This window comes from Moschus berezovskii, chromosome 24, assembly GCF_049115385.1.
Source record: "Moschus berezovskii isolate FMDL1 chromosome 24, NW_MosBer_1.0, whole genome shotgun sequence".
NCBI classification, from domain to species: domain Eukaryota; kingdom Metazoa; phylum Chordata; class Mammalia; order Artiodactyla; family Moschidae; genus Moschus; species Moschus berezovskii.
The window spans coordinates 7,592,993-7,618,942 of NC_142483.1; the positions used below are offsets into that span (position 1 = coordinate 7,592,993).

The following is a 25,950-nucleotide window of genomic DNA, read 5'->3' on the forward strand; positions in this document are numbered from 1 at the left end:
ACCAAAATCTTACAAAGACAGTACAAGAAAGCAACAGGTCCATATGCTTCATGAACACAAATGAAATACAAGATATCCCACGCATAAACCGAGACTTCACACTGTCCTACAAATACAAGCAATTCAGCATTATTGGCTGCCCTTCTGGGTCTGTTAAATCCTGCCTCTTTTATTAGAAGGCATCCTTCTTGAGGACAGAAGTCTCATCATTTCTTTCCTCACAGCACCTCCCTTGGTCCTCAACATTTGCTGACCCATCACTACACAGATAAGACATTAAGTGTGTCTACAAATTATTTTAGAGAAAAAGCAAGAGAAGAAAGGGGTTTTTGGATGAGAGAAGAGAGAGGAAATTCTTGTGAGTTTTGTACAGATAGGGCCAAGGGAAAATTACACATGTGAAAATAAAGAGTATGTGAAACATACTCCTTGGTACTCAACAAATGCAATAATTTCCTTTTTCTTTTTAATGACAACCGTTTCAATGTTTGAATACAAAGCTTTATTGAGAGCAAACTAGACAGAGGCTCCTCATTCCTGAGGTTGCTGATGAGGATCTCCTCTTCCCATTTGATTACATTTGGTGAAACAATTCAAAGGCTGAGATGTAAACACATTCTGTTTCAGGTGCATGACCTTTCTCCTGGGGTTATCACAGGAGCGATTTATAGCTGAAGACACAAGGTCCTACCAGCAGAACTTTCCTCATAGTCTTAACTTTGGCCATGTAGTTCTGGACGTTCTAAGCATCAAAGCAGAGGAAAGGCCAGAGGAAGTGACTCATTTCTGCCCGATGCAAATTGCAGGCTTCTAATGAGGAAAAGCAACATGTATATCCCTAGTGTGTAAAGTCTATATAATTTAGGACTTACGGAGCTGAAGTGGTTGAGGATGACACTGGAGGTGTGGCAGGCCATGGAATGTCAAATGGTGAAATCCTGGTAAGATTAAACATTAAAACCCTCCTCTTGTCCAGTTCCCTGTAGGATGTGAATTACAAATCATTGATGGGGGCAAAACTGGGATGAAGCTGGAGAACATATTACCAATTAGGCAATGTTTGTGAGAGCTAGCTTCTCTGGATGAGAACTCAACATACTTCCATGGTGACCCAATGGGTATCAATTCTAAAAATCCCCAATCAGAAGAGACCATCTCTTCTCTGAGTTATTGCTCAGGACTCCAGGGAGCTCCAACACATTAACCTTTCCGGATTCTTTTTTTGCTACTAGCCTAGGAGTTTCTGGAAGGGCGTGGTGGTGGTAGGAGGCAGGACTCTGTCCTATTTACTTTGTAACCTTAGCAACTGACCCAGAGGAGCTGTTCCCTGAAGGTTTGCTGAACTATAAGCATGCATGTCTTTTCCTATTTCTTCCAGGCTATTCCAATGATGTGTTGGGCACCTGTCTTCCTCACTAAACCATGAATTTCCTGAGGGTGAAATCCATGTTTGACTTATCTTGGTAAACCCATGCTCCCTGTATTCAAAACCATGCCTAAGACAGAGTAAGCACTCAGTTTGAGTCTGCTGAATAACTTAAATGCATATGTGCATGAAAGAACAAAAAGAGCCTCCCTAAACTTTGTCAATATACCTCAGTAAAGCTGGAGGAGAAAAATGAGCCTCCTTGTTTCTGACAGTTGATTAGCTGCTTTACTACTTTCCTGCAGCCTAGAGCTTACCACCTGGGGCATCTAAAGTTATCTATTAGTGCAGTGGTTCTCAAACTGATGTGGATTCGAATTATCTAGAGGTCCAGGTTCTTTGATATACGATAGGGCCTGGGCCTTTGTAGTTTCACTAATTTTCCCAGATGATTCTAACACCAACCCAAACTGAAGAACTAATGCTTTTGAGCAGTGCTTATCAACCTTTTTCATGTGTACCATCATAGAGTATGATACTTATTCAGCATATTGGAATAAACAAGATGAAGCTACTTGCAGCCAGGGGACTCAAACTCTTACCCACCGAGGATGCTTTCATTCACTGGGAACATCAGCTGTAATGCTCTGCAGAACCCTAATACTCAAACAGTAATCTGGGGATGAACAGCTTCAGGATCAACCAAGACCTTGTTAAAAATGCAAATCTCAGGCTTCTCCAGGCTCCTGAAAGTTTTAACAAGATCTCCAGAAGATTTGCAAGTACGTGAAAGACTGAAAATCACTGATTTTAACACCCCTAACCTTGAAACTTGACTTCTTGACTTCACACTCGAAGATGTCTGGCTCTAGGGGAGTCAAGTGTGCCTAGGAAGCATCACTGGAAACAAAGCTAGTGGAGGTGATGGAATTTCAGCTGAGCTATTTCAAATCCAAAAGATGATGCTGTGAAACTACTGCACTCGATATGCCAGCAAATTTGGAAAATTCAGCAGTGGTCACAGGACTGAAAAAGGTCAGTTTTCATTCCAATCTCAAAGAAAGGCAATTCCAAAGAATGCTCAAACAAGTGCACAATTGCATTCATTTCACATACTAGCAAAGTAATGCTCAAAATTCCCCCAACCAGGCTTCAACAGTATGTGAACTGAGAACTTCCAGATGTTCAAGCTGGATTTAGAAAAGGCAGAGGGACCAGAGATCAGATTGCCAACATCTGTTGGATCATTGAAAAAGTGAGAGAGTTCCAGAAAAACTTCTACTTTGGATTTACTGATTATGCCAAACCTTTGTCTGTGTGGATCACAACAAACTGTGGAAAATTCTTAAGGAGATGGGAATACCAGATGACCTGACCTGCCACCTGAGAAATCTGTATGCAGGTCAAGAAGCAACAGTTAGAACTGGACATGGAACAACAGACTGGTTCCAAATCGGGAAAGGAGTACATCAAGGCTATATATTGTCACCCTGCTTATTTAACTTATATGCAGAGTACATCATGAGAAATGCTGGGCTAGATGAAGCACAAGCTGGAATCAAGATTGCCGGAAGAAATACCAATAACCTCAGATATGCAGATGACACCACCCTTATGGCAGAAAGTGAAGAGGAACTAAAAAGCCTCTTGATGAAAATTAAAGAGGTGAGTGAAAAAGTTGACTTAAAACTCAACATTCAGAAAACTAAGATCATGGCATCCTGTCCCATCACTTCATGGCAAATAGATGGGGAAACAATGGAAACAGTGACAGACTTTATTTTGGGGGGCTCCAAAATCACTGAAGATGGTGACTGCAGCCATGAAATTAAAAGACACTTACTCCTTGGAAGAAAAGTTATGACCAACCTAGACAGCATATTAAAAAGCAGAGACATTACTTTGCCAACTAAGGTCCATCTAGTCAAAGCTATGGTTTTTTCAGTGTTCATGTATGGATGTTGAGAGTTGGACTATAAAGTGGGCTGAGCACTGAAGAATTGATGCTTTTGAACTGTGGTGTTGGAGAAGACTCTTGAGAGTCACTTGGACTGCAAAGAGATCCAACCAGTCCACCCTAAAGGAAATCAGTCCTGAATATTCTTTGGAAGGACTGATGTTGAAGCTGAAACTCCAATACTTTGGCCACCTGATGCGAAGAACTAACTCACTGGAAAAGACCCTGATACTGGGAAAAATTGAAAGCGGGAGGAGAAGGGGATGACAGAGGATGAGATGGTTGGATGGCATCACTGACTCGATGGACATGGGTTTGGGTGGACTCTGGGAGTTGGTGATAGACAGGGAGACCTGGCGTGGTGCAGTTCATGGGATCACAAAGAACTGGACACAACTGAGCGATTGAACTGAAGTAAGTGTTTACTGTCATCTTGCTTATTTAACTTATATACAGAGTACATCACGCGATGTGCCAGACTGGATGAATCATAAGCTGGAATCAAAATTGCTAGGAGAAATATCTTCAAATATGCAGATGACACCACCCTTATGGCAAAAAGCAAAGAAGAACTAAAGAGCCTGTTGGAAGTGAAAGAGGAGAGTGAAAAAGTTGGCTTAAAATTCAACATTCAAAAAACTAAGATCATGGCATCCAGTCCCATCACTTCATGCAAATAGATGGGGAAACAATGGAAGCAGTGAAAGACTTTATTTTCTTGTGCTCCAAAATCACTGTAGATGGTGACTGCAGGCATGAAATTAAAAGATGGTTGCTCCCTGAAAGAAACGCTATGACCAACCTAGACAGCATATTAAAAAGCAGAGACATTACTTTGCCAACAGAGGTCCATAAAGTCAAAGCTATGGTTTTTCCAGTAGTCATGTACGGATGTGAGAGTTGGACCATAAAGAAGGCTTGAGTGCTAAAGAATTGATGCTTTTGAACTGTGGTGTTGGAGAAGACTTTTGAGAGTCCCTTGGACTGCAAGATCATCAAGCCAGTCAATCCTAAAGGAAATCAACCCTGAATATTTATTGGAAGGTCTGATGCTGAAGCTGAAGTTCCAATACTTTGGCCACCTGATGTGAAGAGCTGACTTATTAGAAAAGACCCTGATCCTGGCAAAGATTGAAGGCAGGAGGAGAAGGGGATGACAGAGGACGAGATGGTTGCAAAGCATCACCAACTCAATGGACATGAATCTGAGCAAGCTCCAGGAGATGGTGAAGGACAGGGAAGTCTGGCATGCGACAGTCCATGGGGTTGCAAAGGGTTGGACAAGACTGAGTGACTGAATAACAAACCTTGAAACTCTAACTCCTCTCTGACCCAAACAAAACCTGTGTGTGTCCAGGAAAAGACATGACTCTTCCTTCCCTGTAGTTGACTCAGAGAAGCAGGGGAAGTAGGGCAGAAATCTGCTGAGCTCAGCTACAACCACTGTTTTACACTTGAGGTCACTGGAGGGGACTGGGGGTGGGGGTTGTGGTATACGTGGTACTTCATTCCTGGCAGAGCACCACTGAGCCACAGTTTAATGAACATAATCTTAGATGTTTTTTAAAAAGTCAGAATTCTAGAAGATGGTGAAGAAAAGTTTGTACTCTCTCTCTACACCTGAGATATATCCAGGACAGCTTTCTGTTCCATTCCTGCTAACATGACTCGAGTTCATTCACTCACTCAGTCATCCCTTGAACACTGATTTTGTGGCCAGTATCACATTAGGTACCAGAAATAAAAATCTGAAAACACTTAGATTGTTGCTCAAGCCTCTGCCCACAGCCTGTCATCCTCCCAATTCACACTGCCTACTACACCAGACTACCCTTCATAGAGTGTGTATTTCAGTGTCACTCCTGTGGACCAGGTGCTCTCAAGGGTACCAACCTTCTTTATTTGTTGGCCTATCTCCTAGCATTTTCCTATATAGACTTACCAATCCCTGAAGCTGGACTGCCCTTTAAATATGGCAAGAACTTTGCTGCTGGAATCTGATTCAGCAGGTCTAGAAAGCAATCCAAGCCTCTGTATTTTTGTGAAGTTCCCTGATTGGGGCTGATGTACAGCCATGACTGAGAAACACTTGTTAACAAGATCAGAGACATGACCCCTGTCCTCTGGACACTCACAGCCCAGCCACGCAGTGTGTGAAGGCAATGATAATGGAAAGTGGGAGCTGTGGTACTCAGTACAGTACGGACACCTACACAGATGACCCAATCCTGGTCAGGACATCCAGGAGGCTGGCTGGAGGAGAGGACATCTGAAATGCAGTTTTGTAGGATAATGAGAGGAAGTAAGATACTCAGGCAGGAGACTCTGTGTGAAGCTTTGTAACACCTCAGGGAACTAGAGTGAATTTAGTGTGCAGGGTGGCATCAGGAGGAGAGGACGGTGAGGCAGACGGTCAGATTTCAGAAAGCCTGCTACGCCACACTGGAGAATCCGGTCTTAATCACACAATGGGGTGCGGGAGGGCAGCAGGGAGATTTTAATTGGGAATACAGACCTAAACTTGAGTCTCAAATAAGCAGCCTGAAGGTTTCGCAGAGGCTGTGTGGGAAGACAGCGGTGGGGCTGAGGGCACCGAAGTCCAGCACAAGAAGGCTAGTTGGAAAAGCCACGTGGGGTTAAGCAGAGTGACAGGAAGACAACTGTCACGACTTGGTTCTGCTTCTCGTGGCTGTACAGCCTCCATCCGGTCGTGTCATTTCTCAGGGCCTCAGTCTCTTCATCTGTAACATCGGTGGGCTGCAACGCATAACCAGAAAGATCATCCTCAGCGCTACAAGCCCATGATGTGGTGAAAGTCAGCCTGGGAGACAGTTTGTGTTTTGTTTTTTTTTAATTGTGGTAAAATACACATAACGTAAAATTTACCATTTTAACCGTTTTTAAGTGTACAGTTGAGTGTTATGAGGTGCATTCACACTGCTGTACCACCGTCACCACCACCACCGTCCATCTCCACAACTTTTTTATCTTCCTCAGCTCACACTGTCCCCACTGAACACTTAACTCCCCATTTTCCCCTCCTCCCAGACCCCGGTAATCACTCTTCTACTTTCTGGCTCTATGAACTGAACTACTCTAGAAATCTCATACAAGTGGAATCATAGAGTATTTATCCATTTGGGATTGGCTTATTTCACTTAAAACAATGTTTTCAAGGTTCATCCTTATAGAAGCTTGTGTCAGAGTTTCTTTCCACTGTAGGCATATACCACATTTTGTCCATCTATTCATCTCTTGATGAACACTTGGATTGCATCTACCTTTGACTTTTGTGAATAATGCTACTACAGAGATGAGAGTACAAACATCTGTTTAGGGCAAGTCCTGCTTTCAATTCTTTTGAGAATATACTTAGATGTGGGACCACTGGATCACATGGTAATTCTGTATTTAATTTTTTGAGGCACTGACAAAACTGTTTTCCACAGTGGCTACTACAGCATTTTACATTTCTACCAGTAAAGTACAAAAGTTCCAATTTTTCCAAACCTCATAACACTTGTTATTTTCTGTTTGTTTGTTTGTTTTTTGACAGTACCATCCTAATGGGTGTGGAGTGGTATTTCATTGTGATTTTTATTTGTATTTCTCTAATGATTAGCAATGTAGAACAACTTTTCACGGGTTTGCTGGCCATTTTCTTTTTTGGACTTATAAGCTGTTCAAGCCCTTTATCCAATTTTTAATTTGACCTTTGCTTTTTTGCTGTTCAGCTACAGGAGCTCTTTATATATTTTAGATATTAATCTCTCATAGGTATATGATTTACAAATTTTTTCCATTCAATGGATTGCTCTTTCATTCTATTGAGTGTGTCCAGTTTGTCTATTGTTACTTTTGTTGACTGTTCCTTTGGTATCAGATCCGAGAAGTTACCACCAAATCCAATGTCATGAGGCTTGCCTCCATGTTTCCGCTAAGGTTTTTATAGGTTTAGCTCTTACATTTGGGTCTTTGATCTATTTTGAGTTAATCTTTGTATATGGCATATAGTAAGGGTTCACTTAATTCTTTTGCATTTGGGTATCCAGTTTTCCCAACACCATGTTGAAAATACTGTATTTTCCCTATTGAATTAGCTTGATGCCCCTGTCAAAATTCATTCGACCATATATGTGAGGGTTTACTTTTGAGCTCTCTAATTTATTCTGTCAATTAGTATATCTGTCTTTATGCCAGAACAACTGTTTCGACTATTGTAGCTTTATATAAGCTTCAAATCAGGAAATGTGAGACCTTTAATTTTGTTCTCTTTTAACAATATTTGGCTATTTAGGGTCCTCTGAGAGTCCATATGAATTTTAGGATGGATTTTTGTTTTTCTGTGAAAAAAAAAGTGCTTTAATTTTTATGAGGGTTGCACAGATTTTAATCTGCAGATCATTTTAGTTATGACACCTTAACAACATTAAGTCTTCTAATCCATGAATACAGACTATCTTTCATTTAGTTCTAACTTCTTTAATCTCCTTTAGAAATGTTTTGCACTTTCAGTGTGCAAGTTTTTCACCTCCTTGCTTAAGTTTACTCGTATTTTATTCTTTTTGATGCTATTGCAAATGGAATTCTTTTCTTAATTTCCTGTTTTTCAGAAATGCAACTGATTTTCATGTATCAATTTTGTATCCTGAAACACTGCTGAATTCATTAGTTACAACAGATTTTACGTAGAATCTTCAGGGTTTTGCACATATAAGATCATGTCATCTGCAAACAAAGACAATTTTACTTCTCTATTTCCAGTTTTGATGCTTTTCCTTGTCTAGTTTCTCTGGCTAAGACTCCCACTACTTATTAAACAGAAGTGGTGAAAATGGGTGATCCTGGAGGGAAAGATTTCAGTCTTTCACGGTTTGAAAGGCTTTTTAATCTATTCATGGGGGTTAAAGAACTTCAAAAGTTTGCTAAGTAAGAGATTGCTTTATTAACATAACTGGCAACAATGCTGAGAAATCAGAAAGGAAAGAGAAGGGGTAAGAAGTATCTGGTGAGTATATAGATTTGAGTGGGCTCCATATACTTCTAATTTTCCACAGGTATTAAACAAGAGTGCAAAAGAAAGAATGAAAAATAAAGCAAGGTAGTAGGAGAAGCAAAAAGTCTCACTGAAAGTTGATTGAGCATCACTGAATGAAATGGCTTTGCATTTATATCCATGAATGACTTCCCAAGAAGCCCCCAGCCTTGACTGTAAGCTAAACAGACAGACAGCAACAACAAACCCAACACCTAAAATCAGAAGCCTTGGAAGAACAAAAAAGGAATTGGGGGACTCACTCCATGTCCATTCCAGAAGCAGTCTCCTCTGGGGTTCTGACCCTCAACAAACTATGTAAAAAGAATCCCAGCCACATTTATTGAAAGATGGAAAGTTTGTCTAAAAATACAAGAGAGGGAACTGAAACATTTCAGAGAAGGCAGGGCTCAAGAGCAAGAAACAAAAAGAGGAAGGTAAAATTCTACTTACAAAAAAAAAGAGGAATGGAAATTGAATTTTCTTACAAAGAAAGTCCAGAAGCTTCCCCCTGTTCCCTGACTACTCCAACAAAAAAGGGGAAAAAATAGTCAACGGGAAACAGTTCTGAGAAAAATAAGTCTCTGTACCATTACAGTTGAGAATTCAAGCAACCTGCAAAGTTGGACAAATTCTTGACTAAAAGTGTGTTTGAAATGAAAAGGCTCTTCTTAAAATCACCCATCCCTCCCATCTCAGAGAGGAAACTGAGGCTGAAAAGCCTCTGAAGCTCTACCAGAGTTACAGAGCTAACAAAGGTCAGAGACGGGTTGGAAAGTCATTTTCAGACGCTGTCCTGTGCTCTTTTCTCTGGACTCCCATGGTGATTTGATGTACTCACTGCACTGAACTGGAATCTCTCCCTTGACATTTCCTCAAGACCAAGTTTACATTTAAGTCTGTGGTTCTCAGAGTAGGGTCCTGTATCAGCAGCATTAGCATTGCCTGGAAACTTGTTAGAAATGCATGTTCTCTGCCCTCCAGTCCGACAGAATCAGAAACTCTGGGAGTAAGGACCAGGTTTAACAAGGTCAATGGGAAATTCTGATGCATTCAGTTTTGAGAATTGCTGGTCCAAGAAATACATCCCTTTTATTCATTATAATATGAATAATGATAAACATGTACTTTTGCATTCTCCTTTATTTTAGTTGTCCAGCGGGGGTGGGGAGTTCCTCTTAAAATTCCTGTGAAAGTAGAAAGTCAGGTACTGATATACCTATTTTATGGCCTCAGAGCTGAAGTTAAAGGAGGGTAAGTGGTACTGAGATGGCGGGTCTAGAGAGGGCAGAGCCAAAACTGCAAGGGAGTCTTCTGCCTTGAAAATCAGCATAGCTGTCCCAAGGTGCTCCTCAATAAAACTTACCACTTATCACTTCTAAATAAAATGGTATCGACTAGGGCCAACTTTCAGACCATTCTTAGAAGCATACAATGCGAGGCCAATTGCATCATGGGTACAGATGAGGAAATAATAATATTAAGAGCTCCCATTTTCTGAGGACTTGGACAGGATCTTGTTGGGGAGGAAGCAGTCTCAGAGAGACAATGCTGCCCGCTCTAATCACCAGGTAGGCCTAGAAGATCTGAGATCAGGATGCAGGTGTTTGACTCCAGAGCCTGCCTGCCCACAGAGGCTACATGAATTGTACTTGGTCATCCAGAGCATGAGGGGGCAGTACTGGCCTCACACGAAATTCTCTCAACTGTAAATGCAGTGCCATATCAACCTACAGAAAATCACTTCTCTCTAGACCAACGGCTTTCAAACATAAAATCCATCAGAATCACTTGTAAGGTTTGTTTAAACACAGATTCCGTTCTGTTCTGTCGCTCAGTCGTGTCCGACTCTTTGCAACCCCGTGGACTGTAGCCTACCAGGCTTCTCCGTCCATGGGATTCTCCAGGCAAGAATACTGGAGTGGGTTACCGTTTCCTTCTCCAGAGGTCTTCCCGACCCAGGGATCGAACCTGGGTCTCCCGCATTGGAGGCAGATGCTTTAACCTCTGAGCCACAGATTACCCCACCCCAAGAGCTTCCGGTTCCACAGACTGGAGTGGGGCCAACGGATCTGCATTTCTAACAAGCTCCCAGGCAATGCTGATGCTGTGGACCACACTCTTGAGTAGTGAGGCTCTAGACTCCCTAACCTGAAGAGTGACCAGGCTGATGCAGCAAAGGAGTAAGAAGCAAAGTTCTGAGTCTAATACCTTCACTGTCAGTCCTAATCAGTAATGTACACACAATCCCATGCATTTTGCCTTCAGCTTCTCATCTGTATCCACCCCTCCTTTCCCTTCCAATCCCTCTCGTTACCTCACACCAGGTAACACCAGGCCTCCTGGCACTAGAGCCTCAATCCATTCTGCTCACCTCCATCAGATTTATTTTCCTCAGAGCACCAAGTCATATAAGGCCTGAACTTATCATTTAAGGTTTTCCATGACTTCCGTGAGTCAACCTAACATTTTGGCCTTATCTCCAGTAACATGTCTTCACCACATCTTTATCCCTCTTTCTCTCCCATTACTTTTGTTTATGCCATCTCTTCTAAGTGAAATCTCCTCCCTCACCACCTCCCCAGATTTAAATTCTTCAGAGCTCATCTCAAATGCCCTTCCTCCCATGAATCCTTTTTTCTCGGAAACCCCCAGCGGGAGGTCCTTCCTCCTCTGAGCTCTCCAAAGCACAGAGGTCTACACTGGTGGCCATTATCTTATGCTGCCCTGCATTAAAATTCCTCCATTCTGTCACACTGCCATTCCCTTGACGGCAGACACCTTGTTGTGCCTTACACATCTTTCTATTTCATCAGCACAGTACCCAAAACACTTCGGGCCTTCAGTAATCATTTGGTGAATGAATGTATGTGTTCTGTTTCCAGTCATATTGCACATGAACCATTAGTTTTCCCTGATATGGATCTAAAGAATAAATAATAAAGATCAGTGCAAAGTCATTAACAAACACTGAGGACAATTTATAGAGACATTCTAAGGGCTAATCATTACATATTGCAATGCTCATCTACCTGAAGCCAGCTAAATATTGGCCAAGTTAATGAGCTCACAGAAAAAGATAATAAAATATCAGGAAAAGCCCCAGCTAGTCCCCATTTCAAGTAATAAAATGAGGCCCTATGATAATATTTCATGAATAGTATAATTGCTGATTCTCTTTACAGTAAAGCAAGATATAAGAGAGAAGTCTGAAAAATCCTTGTATCTGGCTGCCACAAACTTCTGAGAAAAATTGCCTTTCTGCCCTTCTGCCTTCCAAGCATAGGCACGTTCTCCTCATTGGAGACCTCTAACCACACAGAGAAGGGAAGCCATGTGAAATCCATACAAGGTGAGGGATTCTGGAAAATGCAATATCTCACTTCCCTTCTATATGCTCCTGATCCAAAGCTTTTACTACTTTATATTATACTTAAACCCCTTAATATAGCATTGTACAGTCTGGTTATAGTCAAGGTTATGGTCTTCCCAGTGGTCACACGCAGTTGTGAGAGCTGGACTGTAAAGAAGGCAGAGTGCTGAAGACTTTATGCCTTCAAACTGTGGTGCTAGAGAAGACGCCTGAAAGTCCCTTGGACAGCAAAGAGATCAAACCAGTCAATCTTAAGGGAAATCAACCCTGAATACACACTGGAAGGACTGATGCTGAAGCTGAAGCTCCAGTATTTTGGTCACCTGATATGAACAGCTGATTCACTGGAAAAGTCCCTGGTGCTGGGCAAGATTTAGGGTAGAAGGAAAAGAGGGCATCAGAGGATGAGGTGGCTGGATGGCATCACCGATACAATGGACTTGAGCAAACTTCAGAAGATGGTGAGGGACAGGGAGGCCTAGCAAGCTGCAGTCCATGAGGTCACCAAGTTGGATATGACTGGGCAACTGAACAACAACAACAGTCTGGTTACTTCTAACCCCAAAAACATTCATACACACTCTATCAGACTGATTGTGCTCTGGCCATACTGGTCTTCTTTCAGTTCCTTGAAAACACTGATTTCTCATCCATGGGTTAGTAACTTCTTCTTTGGATGTGTTCTTTCTGTTATGAAGATATGCAATGGTTAAAAAAAAAAGTAAAAGAAATATATATATGACAAATCCTAGCTCTAAAACAAGCATCTTGGAACCAGAAGTGGAGCAGAAAACCAAATGTGGTAAGTAGAACTAAACCATGAGCCCAGGTACAAAGTGGGTGATTGCAGCCAGGAGTGTGGTATCTGATGGGTTCAGTTCAGTTCAGTCGCTCAGTTGTGTCTGACTCTTTGCAACCCCATGGACTGCAGCATGCCAGGCTTCCCTGTCATCACCAACTCCCAGAGCTTGCTCAAACTTGTGTCCAAGTCAGTGATGCCATCCAAACTCTCATCCTCTGTCATCCCCTTTTCCTCCTGCCTTCAATCTTTCCGAGCATCAGGGTCTTTTCCAAAGAGTCAGTTCTTTGCATCAGGTAGCCAAAGTATTGGAGTTTCAGCTTCAACATTAGTCCTTCCAATAAATATTTAGGACTGATTTCCTTTAGGATGGACTGGTTGGATCTGCTTGCAGTCCAAGGGACTCTCAAGAGTCTTCTCCAACACCACAGTTCAAAAGCATCAGTTCTTCGGTGCTCAGCCTTCTTTATAGTCTAACACATCCGTAAATGACTAATGGAAAAACCATAGCCTTGACTAGATGGACCTTCGTTGGTAAAGTAATGTCTCTGCTTTTTAGCATGCTGTCTAGGTTGGTCATAACTTTCCTTCCAAGGAGTAAGCGTCGTTTAATTTCATGGCTGCAGTCACCACCTGCAGTGATTTTGGAGCCCCCAAAAATAAAGTCTGACACTGTTTCCCCATCTATTTGCCATGAAGTGATGGGACCAGATGCCATGATCTTAGTTTTCTGAATGCTGAGCTTTAAGCCAACTTTTTCACTCTCCTCTTTCACTTTCATCAAGAGGCTCTTTAGTTCTTCTTCGCTTTCTGCCATAAGGGTGGTGTCATCTGCATATCTGAGGTTATTGATATTTCTCCCGGGGTAACAGGTACTAAAAATGTATGCATGAGATGGAGATGGGAGCCAGGCTGAGTCTTACAATCAAAGGCAGGATGAGTTTCCACTCTTGAGCAAAGGCTGGCCGCTGCAGCGCGCTCTTTCCCAGGTGCACAGCTCATGCAGGGGAGCAGGCTATGCAGGCAAGAGGGCTCAGAACCCACTTGGAAACAGAGCATGGATCACATCACCTGTTGTTACAGCTCCAATATCCTCACAGGGCAAGCAGTTTGGGCCAACAAGCAAAGTCTGGTTCTGGCTTAGGGAACTAGACAAAGACAAACGGAAAATAGCTGGATAGGGAAAGACAAGCATAAAAGGAGGAGGAAGACCAAATGTTCTTTTATTCAAAATGCGATTAGAAGTAAAAATTCCACAATTTGTAAAGAAACAAAATGGTAATAAAGACATTCAATACTTACAGCTTAAAGTCAGAGGATTGTCTGTCTTAAGAGGTTCTTAAGTCAGATGATAAGGTTCTACCATGCCTGACAGAAGGATGAGGGAGGAGGTAGAAATACATCCAAATGTCTAACTCTGACAGAGACTATTGGCTGCCTTCTAATAGCTCTTCTTTCTTAGTAACTCTATCTTCAGTTCAGTTCAGTCGCTCAGTCGTGTCCGACTCTTTGCGACTCTTTGAATCACAGCACGCCAGGCCTCCCTGTCCATCACCAACTCCCGGAGTTCACTCAAACTCATGTCCATTGAGTCGGTGATGCCATCCAGCCATGTCATTCTCTGTCGTCCCCATCTCCTCCCACCCCCAATCCCTCCTAGCATTACACTCTTTTCCAGTGAGTCAACTCGTCGCATGAGGTGGCCAAAGTATTGCAGTTTCAGCTTTAGCATCAGTCCTTCCAATGAACACCCAGGATTGATCTCCTTTAGAATGGACTGGTTGGATCTCCTTGCAGTCCAAGGGACTCTCAAGAGTCTTCTCCAGCACCACAGTTCAAAAGCATCAATACTTCGGCGATCAGCTTTCTTCACAGTCCAACTCTCACATCCATACATGACCACAGGAAAAACCATAGCCTTGACTAGATGGGACCTTGGTTGGCAAAGTAATGTCTCTGCTTTTTAATATGCTATCTAGGTTGGTCATAACTTTCCTTCCAAGGAGCAAGCGTCTTTTAATTTCATGGCTGCAATCAGCATCTGCAGTGATTTTGGAGCCCCAAAAAATAAAGTCTGACACTGTTTCCCCATCTATTTCCCATGAAGTGATGGGACCAGATGCCATGATCTTTGTTTTCTGAATGTTGAGCTTTAAGCCAACCTTGTCACTCTCCTCTTTCACTTTCATCAAGAGGCTTTTGAGTTCCTCTTCACTTTCTGCCATAAGGGTGGTGTCATCTGCATATCTGAGGTTATTGATATTTCTCCCGGCAATCTTGATTCCAGCTTGTGCTTCTTCCAGCCCAGCATTCCTCATGATGTACTCTGCATATAAGTTAAATAAGCAGAGTGACAATATACAACCTTGACGTACTCCTTTTCCTATTTGGAACCAGTCTGTTGTTCCATGACCAGTTCTAGCTGTTGCTTCCTGACCTGCATAGAGGTTTCTCAAGAGGCAGGTCAGGTGGTCTGGTATTCCCATGTCTTTCAGAATGTTCCACAGTTTATTGTGATCCACACAGTCAAAGGCTTTCTTACTTAGCAACAAAATCCTAGACAAGGCAATTACAGCCAGTCAAAAGATGACTTTTCTCAGCTTCCCTTGCTACTAAGAATCATGGAATTTTGGCCAATGAGAAGTGAACAGAAGTGCTGTGTACAGCTTTTGCAAACCTTAACCTTCGAAGCAAAGAGATGAGTTTCCTTTTTTTTTCTTCCTCTCTTGCTCTTTTCTACTGTCTGAATATGGGCAAGATGGCTGGGTCATTTTAGACCACCAAGTGACCTAGAGGATAACAGTTTTGTACCAGAGACACTGGGGTGGCAAAAACAGAGGTAATAATAAACCTCAGTATGTTAAGATGGCAATATTCCCCAAATAGATCTACATATTCAACTCACTCCCTATGTAATTTCAGCTGGTTTTTGCAGAAGTTGATACATTGAACATAAAATTGATATGGAAATGCAAGGGACCCAGAATAGTCAAAACAATCTTTAAAAGAAGAGTAAACATGGATGTAAGATTCATACTTGCTGATTTCAAAACTTACTACAAAGCTTCAGTAATCAAGACAATGTATAAATGGTATAGTAAAGTGTTAGTCGCTCAGTCATATCCTACTGTTTGCAACCCCATGAACTGTAGCCCACCAGGCTCCCCTGTCCATGGAAGTCTCAAGGCAAGCATACTGGAGTGGGTTACCATTTCCTTCTCCAGGGGATCTTCCTGACCCAGGGATTGAACCTGGGTCTCCCACATTGCAGACAGATTCTTCACTGTCTGAGCCACCAGGGAAGCCCCCATGGAATGGAACTGAGAGTCCAGAAGTAAAACTTTATCTTTACAGTCAACTGATTTTCAACAAGGATGCCAAGATCATTCAGTAGGGGAAAGAATAGTCTTTTCAACAAATGCTGCTGGGATAACTGAATAGCCACATGCAAAAGAATGAACCTGAAGCCAATCAGGCTGTGGGGGTCCAGTGAGACTACTGATGCTTCGTTACCCAGGGCTGTGCCAGCAATGGGACAATCTACAAATCTCATCCCTCAAATAACAAATTTGAATGATTATCTCACACCATATGCAAAAATTAATTCAAGATGAATCATAGAACGAAACGTAACACCTAAAATGATTAAACTCTTAGGAGAAAACACAGGAGTAAATCTTTACGATATCAGGTTAGACAGTGGTTTCTTAGATATGACACAGAAAGCACCAAGAACATAAGAAGGAGTAGATAAACTGAACTTAATCAAAATTAAAAGAACATTTGTGCTGCAAATGATACCATCAAGAAAGTGAAAACACAACTAACAAAATGGGAGAATATATTTACACACAGCATATCTAATAAAAGACATATACAGAATACACAAAGAATGACTACAACTCAATAACTGAAAAGATAAATAACCCAGACAAAAAGTGGACCAAGGACATGAACAGATATTCCTCCAAAGAATATACAAAAATGGCCAATAAGCACATGAAAAGATGCTCAATATCATTATCTATTGGAGAGATGCAAATCAGAACCACAGTGTGATACCAATTCATACCAGGGTGGTTCAATAAAAAACACAGATAACAACTATAGGCAGCAAGATGTGGAGAAATTGAAACTCTAATACATAGCCGGTAGGAATGTAAAATGTACAGCAGCAGCTTTGAAACCAACCTGGCAGTTTCTCAAAAACTTAAACATACACTTACTATACGAGCCAGCAACCCAACCCCTGGGTATACATACAAGAGAAATGAAAACATGTCCACACAAAAACTTGTATACAATGTTCAAATCAGCTTTATTCATAATAGCCAAAAAGTAGAAGCAACTTAAATATGTCAACTAATGAGTGGATAAATAAAATATGGCCTATCTATACAATACTATTCAGCCACAAAAGGAAAGACGTACTGATACATGCTATGACATGGATAAAGCTTGAAAACAATATGCTATGCGAAAGAAACTAGTCGTGACAAACCACATACTGTATGATTGCATTCACATGAAATGTCCAGAACAGACAATTCCGTAGAGCAGTGTTTGCCGAGATCTGGCATGGCAGCAGGATGGAGACTGGGGGAGGTAATGCAGAGTGACTGATAACGGTACAGGGTTTCTTTTGGGGGGATGAGAATACTTTAAAATTAGCTTACGGTGATGGCTGCACAACTGTGAAAATGCTAAAATAAAACATTAAATTTACACATTAAATGACTAGATTTTATGGTTTGTGAATTACATCTCAATAAAACTGCTTTTAAAAAATCAGTATGGAACTACTGTCTAGCTCAGGGAACCCTATTCAGTGCTCTGTGGTGACCTAAATGGAAAGGAAATCCAAAAAAGTGAAAATATATGCATATGTATAGCTGATTCACCTTCCCGTACAGCAGAAACGAATACAACGTTGTAAAGCAATAATACTCCAATAAATTTTTTTAAAATCAGGGAAAATGGACTATTCATGATATAGTTAATTAGTTAGCATACAGGACAAAAATTAGATCCTTATTGCACGTTGTATTAGTCAATCAAGACTCTTGAGAGTCCCTTGGACTGAAAGGAGATCAAATCAGTCGATCCTAAAGGAAATCAACTCTGAACATTCATTGGAAGGACTAATGCTGAAGCTGAAGCTCCAATACTTTGGTCACCTGAGGCAAAGAGATGACTCATTGGAAAAGACCCTGATGCTGGGAAAGCCTGAAGGCATGAAAAGAAGGGGGTGAAATTTATTTTGGGACTCTCTCAATTATAATCTGTTGATCTACATGTTTATCCTTATGCCAGGATAAACTGGCACTAATTACTACAGCATTGCAGTAAGTTATGAAATTGGAAAGCTGAAATTCTCCAAAGTTGCTTTGCTGGTGCTATCATCATTTCAATTGTTTTGACTATTTGGTATCCCTTGAACTTTCTGAGGATCAGTGTTTCCATTTCTACAAAAGGCCACTGGAATTTTGATAGGGATTGAATTAAATCTTTAGATGGCTTTGGGCAATATTGCGGTTTCAACAATTTAAGTCTTCTAATCCATTGACATGTGCTGTCCTTCCATTTATTCAAGTTTTCTTTAATTTCTTTCAGTGTTTTATAGTTAGGGTATACGAGTCTTTAACTTCTAGTTATATTTATTCCTAGGTATTTTATTCTTTTTCATACCATTATAAGTTGAATCATTTTCTTAATGTCCTTTTCAGATTGTTCATTGCTGGCATATAAAAATATAACCGATTTTTGTGCCTTGATTTTGTTTCCTGCAACTTTGCTAAATATGTTTATTAGCTCTAGCAGAGCTTTTTTGTGAATTCTTTGGGGTTTTCTATATGAAGGATCATGTCATCTGTGAAAAGAGATAGTTTTACTTCTTTCTTCACAACTTGGATGACTTTTATTTCCTTTTCTTGCCAGATTGCTCTGGCTAGAACTTCCAGTATAGTGCTGAACTGCAGTGGTAAAAGTGAGTGTTCTTGTCTTGATCTTAGAAAGCTTTTGGTCTTTGAGTAAGATACTATGAGGTTTCACATATGACCTTTATCACATTGAGGAAGTTTCCTCATATTTCTAATTTCTTGAGTGCTTTTGCTATGAACAGGCATTTAATTTTCCCAAATGCTTTTTCTGTGTTAACTGAGGTGATTATATTTTTTCTCTCATTCTGTTAATGTTATTATGTATCACAATGGTTGATTCTCTTTTACTGAGCCGTGCTTACAGTCTTTGGATAAATTCCAGCTGGCCATAAAGTATGATCTTTTCAATGTGCTGTTGAATTTAGTTTGCTAGTATTTTGCTGTTAATTTTGCACTTGTATTCATAAGGGATACTGGTCTCTGTCTGGCTTTGATCTCAGGGTAACACTGGTTACAAAAAATAAATTAGGAAATGTTCCCTCCTCTTTTATTTTTAGGAAGAGTTTGAAAAAGACAGATGTTAATTTTTCTTTCAATGTTTGGTAGAAATCACCAGTGAAGCCACCTGGTCCTGAATGCTTTCAGTTGATTTCTGATTCAATCTCTTTAATTTTTAACAGATCTTTTCAGATTTTCTATTTCTTCTTGAGTCAGTCTTAGATAATTTATGTGCTTCTAGGAATTTTTCCACTTTATCTAGGCTATTTAATTTATTGGTGGACATTGCTCATAGTGTTCTCTTATAATCCTTTTTTATCTCTGTAAATTTGGTAGAATAAGCACTTTCATCTGATATTAATTATATCTTTTCTTTCTTAATCAGTGTAACTAGAGGTCTGTCAACTTTGTCAATCTTTTCAAAGAACAAGCTTTTGTTTTCAACATTATATAGATATTTATATATAGATATATATATATTTTTATATATATATATATATATACACACACACACATATACACATATGTATATGGGGCTTCCCGGGTGGCACTAGTGGTAAAGAAACTGCCTGACAATGCAGGAGACATAAGAGATGTGGGTTTGATCCCTGGGTCAGGAATATCCCCTGGAGGAGGGCATGGCAACCCACTCCAGTATTCTCGCCTGGAGAATCCCATGGACGGATAAGTCTCTGGCAGGCTACAGTCCAAAGGGTCGCAAAGAGTCGGACATGACTGAAACAACTTAGCACACATGCACACACACATATGTATATGTCTGGGGCTTCCCAGATGGCACTAGTGGTAATGAACCCAACTGCCAATGCAGGAGACATAGAAGAGATGTGGGTTCTATCCCTGAGTCAGGAAGTCCACTGGAGGAGTGCATGGCAACCAATTTCAGTAATACTGACTGAAGAATCCCATGGTGGGCTACAGTCCACAAGGTTGTAAGGAGTCGGACACAACTGAATTGACTTAGCACACACATGTATATGTCTACACATAGCAGGTTGAAAGCATTGCTAGGTACATATTTCCAACTAGTCACAATGATAGGTATGTATTTCCACTAGACCCTTGATCACGGTCTCTCTCACTATCTTCCATCAGCCACTGCCCACTCAGCAGCCCATGATGAGTCCTCATTCCTGTCCTCCAATCAGAATCTGCCATAACCGGCTTTGTGGGTTTCTTCTCATGCCACCTGTGCCTGCAAAGAACATTATCTGGGTTTCCTGCAGTTGGGTATAACATCGTGTTTTACCCTGGGACACCTCAGAAGCCACACTCAAATAGTAGATAATGTCAGAGGTGGAAAGGCGTACCTATGGTCCCTAATGCTATGTATGAAACCTCATCCTATAGATACTTCATTCCATCCTCCTCCTACTCATCATGCCTTGGGGTGGGGGGCAGGTAATGGTGGTGAGAGTGACTTCTGGCTTCTCATTCCGCAGAACCAGCCCCCAACCCACCGTTGTCATGTCCTTGGAGGTAGCTGAAAATGTCTTCTAAGTACTCTGTTGTGACCAATTCTCAGCCACGATTTCCTCCCCAGAGCAGGCCACCTCCGAGGCATCTAGACTGAGATCTGATTGTAGTCACAGAGTAGTCTGAAGTATCTGAGCTATGGAAACACACCCCATTATCTCCCTACTATATGGTTCAGGTGATATCAACTTAAGTCACTTGAGGGGACTTGACAGCAAGAGAATGTATTAAAGATCCTGACTTCACACTATTTCCCCAAGGTTTATTTGGCTTAAAGGTATGGAAACATCAATCTGCCACCTTTACACTCTAAGTTAATACAGACTCAAATTACCATTTTGATGGCATTTTTATTTCTATTCTTCATCACATATTCTAGTCTGTTCTTGGTTCACTTGGAGATGTTATTGAACTTGGAGGATTAAAAAAGAAGGAGAAATTCAAGTCTCACCTCTGAGTGTTACTTGACACTTTTCCTTTCCAAAAATCACGTGTTGTTTCTGGGCTTTCCTGCTTAGACTATACGCCCTATTGTATTATTTTGTCACTTGGAACAAAAACAGTGGAAACAGTTCATACAATTTTTATCATAAAGACATGACCAGAACATGAAGGAATATAAAACTGTGCTTCTTTGATGGGTACTAGTCTAATCATTGTTTTTAACCAAAACTGAACTGAAGATGTAAAATCCTAGAACTCACTAATCTATTTTAGTAGGTCACAGGAAGCAGGCAAACCATAGAAACCACAATCAACCAAAAGCATCGCTGTTGAAAAAAAAAATGGCAAGAGTTTAACCTTCTAAAGGTGTTAACTGAACAAATCCAACTGACAATGTCAAGGGGACATCCTCAAAGCCCCCTCAGGGTGTTGATAAACCTCTCCTGTCTCCTTGCCCCAGCAGCCATTCTCTCTAGCCATGCTTTTCCCTATGTTTTAATTTAGTTGAGTACTGCCACCCATGGAGGGGCAGAGAGGTTCCTGGAACAAACCTAACTTTCCGCTTCAATGGTCTCACCCCCAACACAGCTGTTGATCTTCAGAGTATGAATAACCAAGAATCTTAAATTTTCCATGGCCAGTGTTGTGGGTCTGGTTCTTCCCTCTTCATTCAGGGAGCATGAACTCTATTTCATCGGTTTACAGAAGAATTGACCATGTCCTCAACCCTGGCCCAGGTCACCTTGAGATGACCACAGCCATGTCTTCTATATCACCCTGCTTGGTCAGCAGTCACACCAGAGATAGGAGTCTGGCAACGTGTTTTCCTCTAAGTCTGGTCATACTCCAGACTTACTCCAAGGTCATACTCCTTTTGCCAGACTTGAGAATTTCAGAAACCACGAACCCAGTGCCAACAGGTAGATGGAGGCGGGGGGTGGGGGGTTGTGGTTCTCAAACTCAAGGAGAAGTATCTTTTGTAACTCTTTCTATGTGCATATAGAAAGCGTTGCTATACTTCACTCCTGAAGTATAGTTTTGCTGGTTTTAAGAAAAACAAGTTTACAGCTTTTTTTCTTTTAGCAATTTGAATATATGGGTCCACTGCTTTCTGCCCATTTAAGTTTCTGATGTGAAATCTGCTTATTATCTTATTGAGAATCCCCCGTTTATGATCATTTGTTTTTCTCTTGCTGTGTCTTTGTCTTTTGAAAGTTTGATTACAATGTGTCCTGGAATGGGTTTCTTTGAACTTAATCTTACTTGGAGTTCAATGAGTTTCTTGGATGCTTATATTCATGTCTTCCTTTAAATTTGGAAAGTTTTCACACATTATTTCTTCAAATATACTCTCTGCCCCTTTCTCTCTCTCTTTTATCCTGGGACACCCAGAAGTCCCTTAAGCTCTGCTCACTTTTCTTCAATCTTTTCTTTCTGTTCCGCAGACCCAATAACTTCCAAGTTTGTTGATTCTCTCTCTTGCCTGCTTAAATCTACCTCTGAATCCCTTTAGTCAATTTTTCATATCAGTTACTGTATTTTTCAGCTCCAGAATTTCTTTTTGGTTTCTTTTTAGATTTTCCATCTCTTAATTGATATTTGCATTTTGATTCATATATGGTTTTCTTGATTCTCTCCACATCTCTCTTTAAGTCTTTGAGACTCTTTAAGTCTTTATCTAATAGATCTGCCATCACATCTTTTTCAGGAACAGTTTCTCTTTATTATTGTCCTTTGAATGGATAATACTTTTCTGTTTCTTTATATATTTTGTGATTTTTTTTTTTTTTGGCTGAAATTGGACATTTGAACCTAAAAACATGGTAATTCTGGAAATCAGATTCTCCCCTTCTCAGTATTTTTTTTTTAATTGAAGGATAATTGCTTTACAGAATTTTGTTGTTTTCTCTCAAACCTCAACCTGAATCAGCCATAGGTATACATAAATCCCCTCCCTTTTGAACTTCCCTCCCAACTCCCTCCCTATCCCACTCCTCTTGGTTAATACAGAGCCCCTGTGTGAGTTTCTTAGCCATACAGCAAATTCCCTGTTGGCTATGTATTTCACACATGGTAATGTAAGTTTTTTGCATTTTTTTTTAAGTTGCTCTTGTCTTGTTTTTGTTTTGATTGTTGTAACCTCTCTCTGTGCCAAGGATCAGCCTGAACTATGAACTTAAGGTCTTCTCAGGTCTTTTCAGAGTCTGTGCTCTTCCCTGCATACGTGGTGGTGGTTTAGGCACCGAGTCTTGTCCGACTCTTGAGACCTCATGGACTGTAGCCCGCCAGGCTCCTCTGTCCATGAAATTCTCCAGGCAAGAATACTGGAGTGGGTTGCCATTTCCTTCTCATAGGGGATCTTCCCAACCCAGGAATCAAACCTGCCTTTCAGGCAGATTCTTTCTGACTGAGCTACGAGTGCGGTCCCTTTTTAATTTTCCCTGGAAACGCAGCTGTTTTTGAAGGTCCCAGTTTTTAATGTGTGACTCCCAAAAAGAGAAAAATAAAGGGCACTGGCTCTTTAAATACCCTGAAAGTCGCTTCAGCCAGAGGGGGAGGGGCTTACAGCAATTGGGGGAATACAACAATGGCTGCCCTTCTCTTTGTTTGCATTTCTAAGATCAGAAGCAGTCATCAGTGATCAGAGCACAGATCCCTGATATCTGGAGGTCAGGGCCCAATTTGTGCCCACCTTGGCTTCCGCAAGCTACGTGCAAGCTGCCCAAGGAACACATGCAGAACTGCCTGCCAAAGTGCCTGGCGTAGGGAGGTAGGTGGGGGTTACTGTGCCAACAGCTGAAATTGGCCATAGTTAACTGCAATTGGTCATCCAAGCCTTCCCCTGAAAGTTGAAGACCCTCAACAGACTCCAGAGTTCCAAATCAGTTAGATCAGACAGCTTCTGCCAGTGGAACTGTTGTCTAGGTGAGGAGAGAGACTCATGGTACTTCCTAACCTACCATCTTCCCAAAATCTCAACGGTGTTTTCTTTTAGCAAAACCTTTTCCTCAAGAGTGGAACCTATAACAGCTGAGGATCTTCTTACTAAGGACATCTCTGACAGAAGAGAAACATTCCCTTTTCATTAAAAAGCTCTGTCTAAATAAGTTTTCCAACCAAGTCCCAAACCTTGATGCCACTGAAATCAGAGCATATGGTCAACAAAACCTGATTTCCTTCACCATCACCAACAGCCCTCATTAGCATTTATCCTCTAGGAAATGAAATTCTAGTGTGCTCGTTTCATGCAAATCATTACTGGCAGAAGAGAATGACAGATTTCCAGATATAGAGAACCACAAGATAAAGAAGCCCAGAGTCGTTAGACCCAGGAGCAAACATGGAGTGTGCCTGATTTATAAACCCTCAAGGTTGCATAACCAAGATTTCAAAATTAATTCTACTCTGGAGACTTCAACCGAGTGTACAACGTTCCTGGTTGGAAAAGAAGAACTGTATCATTCTTTTTTTCAGATCTTTACCATTACTTGCCCTTGTATCTCCGCCTTCTCTTTCTGCAGGAAACTTTATTTCCTACTTTTGCACGCCAAGTTTCTACCTCCAGATCTGTTTGGTTCAGTTCCTGAGAAGCCTGACACACCAGTGCCACTTAAAAGAAGCCATCTACCGGTGAGTTGGGGGTGCTTTTTCCATCACTTTATGAATCAAAGGCTCAAAGCATCTCGATACTAGATGCAGGGACTGGGAGTCTGTATTGCTCAGGAACTTGGGGGATGATCAAGACAGGAGAAAGGGGTGGAGAGTGGCATCTGTCCCAGGAATGATAGAGAGATCCCAATGGCAGGAAGGAAGCACAAAGCAGAGTGAGAACTCCATCAGAGCTCAGTTGGTAGGAGACAGCTGGGCTAAAAGAAGACAATTAAGAAAGTAGGACAATCAGGCTTCTCAAATACTGCTCCTCTCACTCTGCCCCTCCCAGCCCCCAAGGACTGTGAAGAGCTGGAACTTTCTACCCTGAATTTCTCCCCCTCTAGTCCATATATGTGATAGTACAGGCCCTGCACCAAAATACACTTCTTACCTCAATTCAGAGGCTGAAGTGAGGGGTTCATTTTTCTGAGAGGCAGCTTTTAGTCAATTCCAGTTGATGTGTCTTGACACTTGACACTTGTCACTTGAAAGTGACACCTAAACCAGTGCTCTTCAGCCTCCTTGCTACATGTCTGCTGTGGTAGGAGCTAGATGACACGGGAGTAGATGATAAAAAGAAGGTTTCTGGCACTTGAGAGGCAGGTGAACAACAAAGCATAGGAAACACACGGTGGAAGTGGCTAGGGCAGTTCATCCCCAATCTGAATCACCAGAACATGTGTCTGGGCTGTGTATTTCTGGTTGATATGCTTCCTGTGTAATCTGAAAGCCAGCATTTCAGAACCACTGATCCAGTCTGCACTTTTCCATACAGATGAGGAGACTAACTACAGAACAGCCCAGAGGGCCTGTTACAGCTAATAGGCTATGTGCAAGGAATGCCAATATTCTAGTTTTTATAACATCTCCCACTGGATTACCTGGGAGTCTAGCCCACAGGGGAACCTTCTGTTTCTCAGAAGCTTGTAGTCTACTAGTTCTCCATTATTCACTTCTCAATTGATATTTATATGTACTAGGCTGGATTCTAGGGCACTAAGATAGCTCATTGCAAAAACAAAGCTCTCTGCCCTCTTGGAGCTTATTTTCTGGCAGAAATGTGTGTGTGTGTGTGTGCGCTTGTGCATTTGTAGGTAGAGCACATTTGTATGGGCAAGTGTGTGGATTTTAAGGCTAAATGCCAAAGACATTCTGTTCAAGGCATGAAGAACAACCAAAAAATCAGTTACTTCTACATTCTTCAACATTCGTCTCTGTTCTTGGAGCCTGAATATGAAAACCCTTGAGGGCCTTTGAAATGGAATAGCCCAACAGTTCAAATTCCAGCTCAGCCATTACTTGCGTTGTGAGTCTGGTAAAAAAATTATTTAATTCATCCATGCTTCTATTTCTTCACTTTTAAAATGTATATTTATCTCACAAAACTGTTGTAAGGATTACATTAATTAACGTATGCAGAGTATTTAGCATAGTACATGGAGCCTAACGAACAT

General features: G+C 41.3%; 1 protein-coding gene and 1 long non-coding RNA gene across 4 annotated transcripts in view; one reads left to right on the forward strand and one right to left on the reverse strand.

Moving 5' to 3' along the window:
* CCR2 (C-C motif chemokine receptor 2) overlaps positions 1–25,950 on the forward strand; it is a 61,913-nt gene that overhangs the window by 29,591 nt on the left and 6,372 nt on the right. The window contains exon 2 of one of the 2 annotated variants that reach the window (XM_088831584.1): positions 24,367–24,475. The gene's annotated coding sequence lies outside the window, so the exon portion shown is untranslated. Of the gene's footprint in view, positions 1–24,338; positions 24,476–25,950 lie in introns of those variants that run through there. The other variant, XM_055413637.2, reaches the window with a different exon arrangement.
* LOC148773974 (uncharacterized) lies at positions 245–25,164 on the reverse strand. 2 transcript variants are annotated; one of them, XR_016036135.1, is made up of 3 exons: positions 24,888–25,159; positions 5,839–6,080; positions 245–980 (listed from the first exon to the last, which is right to left on the reverse strand). It is a non-coding gene; the product is annotated as an uncharacterized LOC148773974 (long non-coding RNA). The 2 variants fall into 2 exon arrangements; XR_016036134.1 differs by lacking the exon at positions 245–980 and having other exon boundaries at positions 5,798–6,080; positions 24,888–25,164.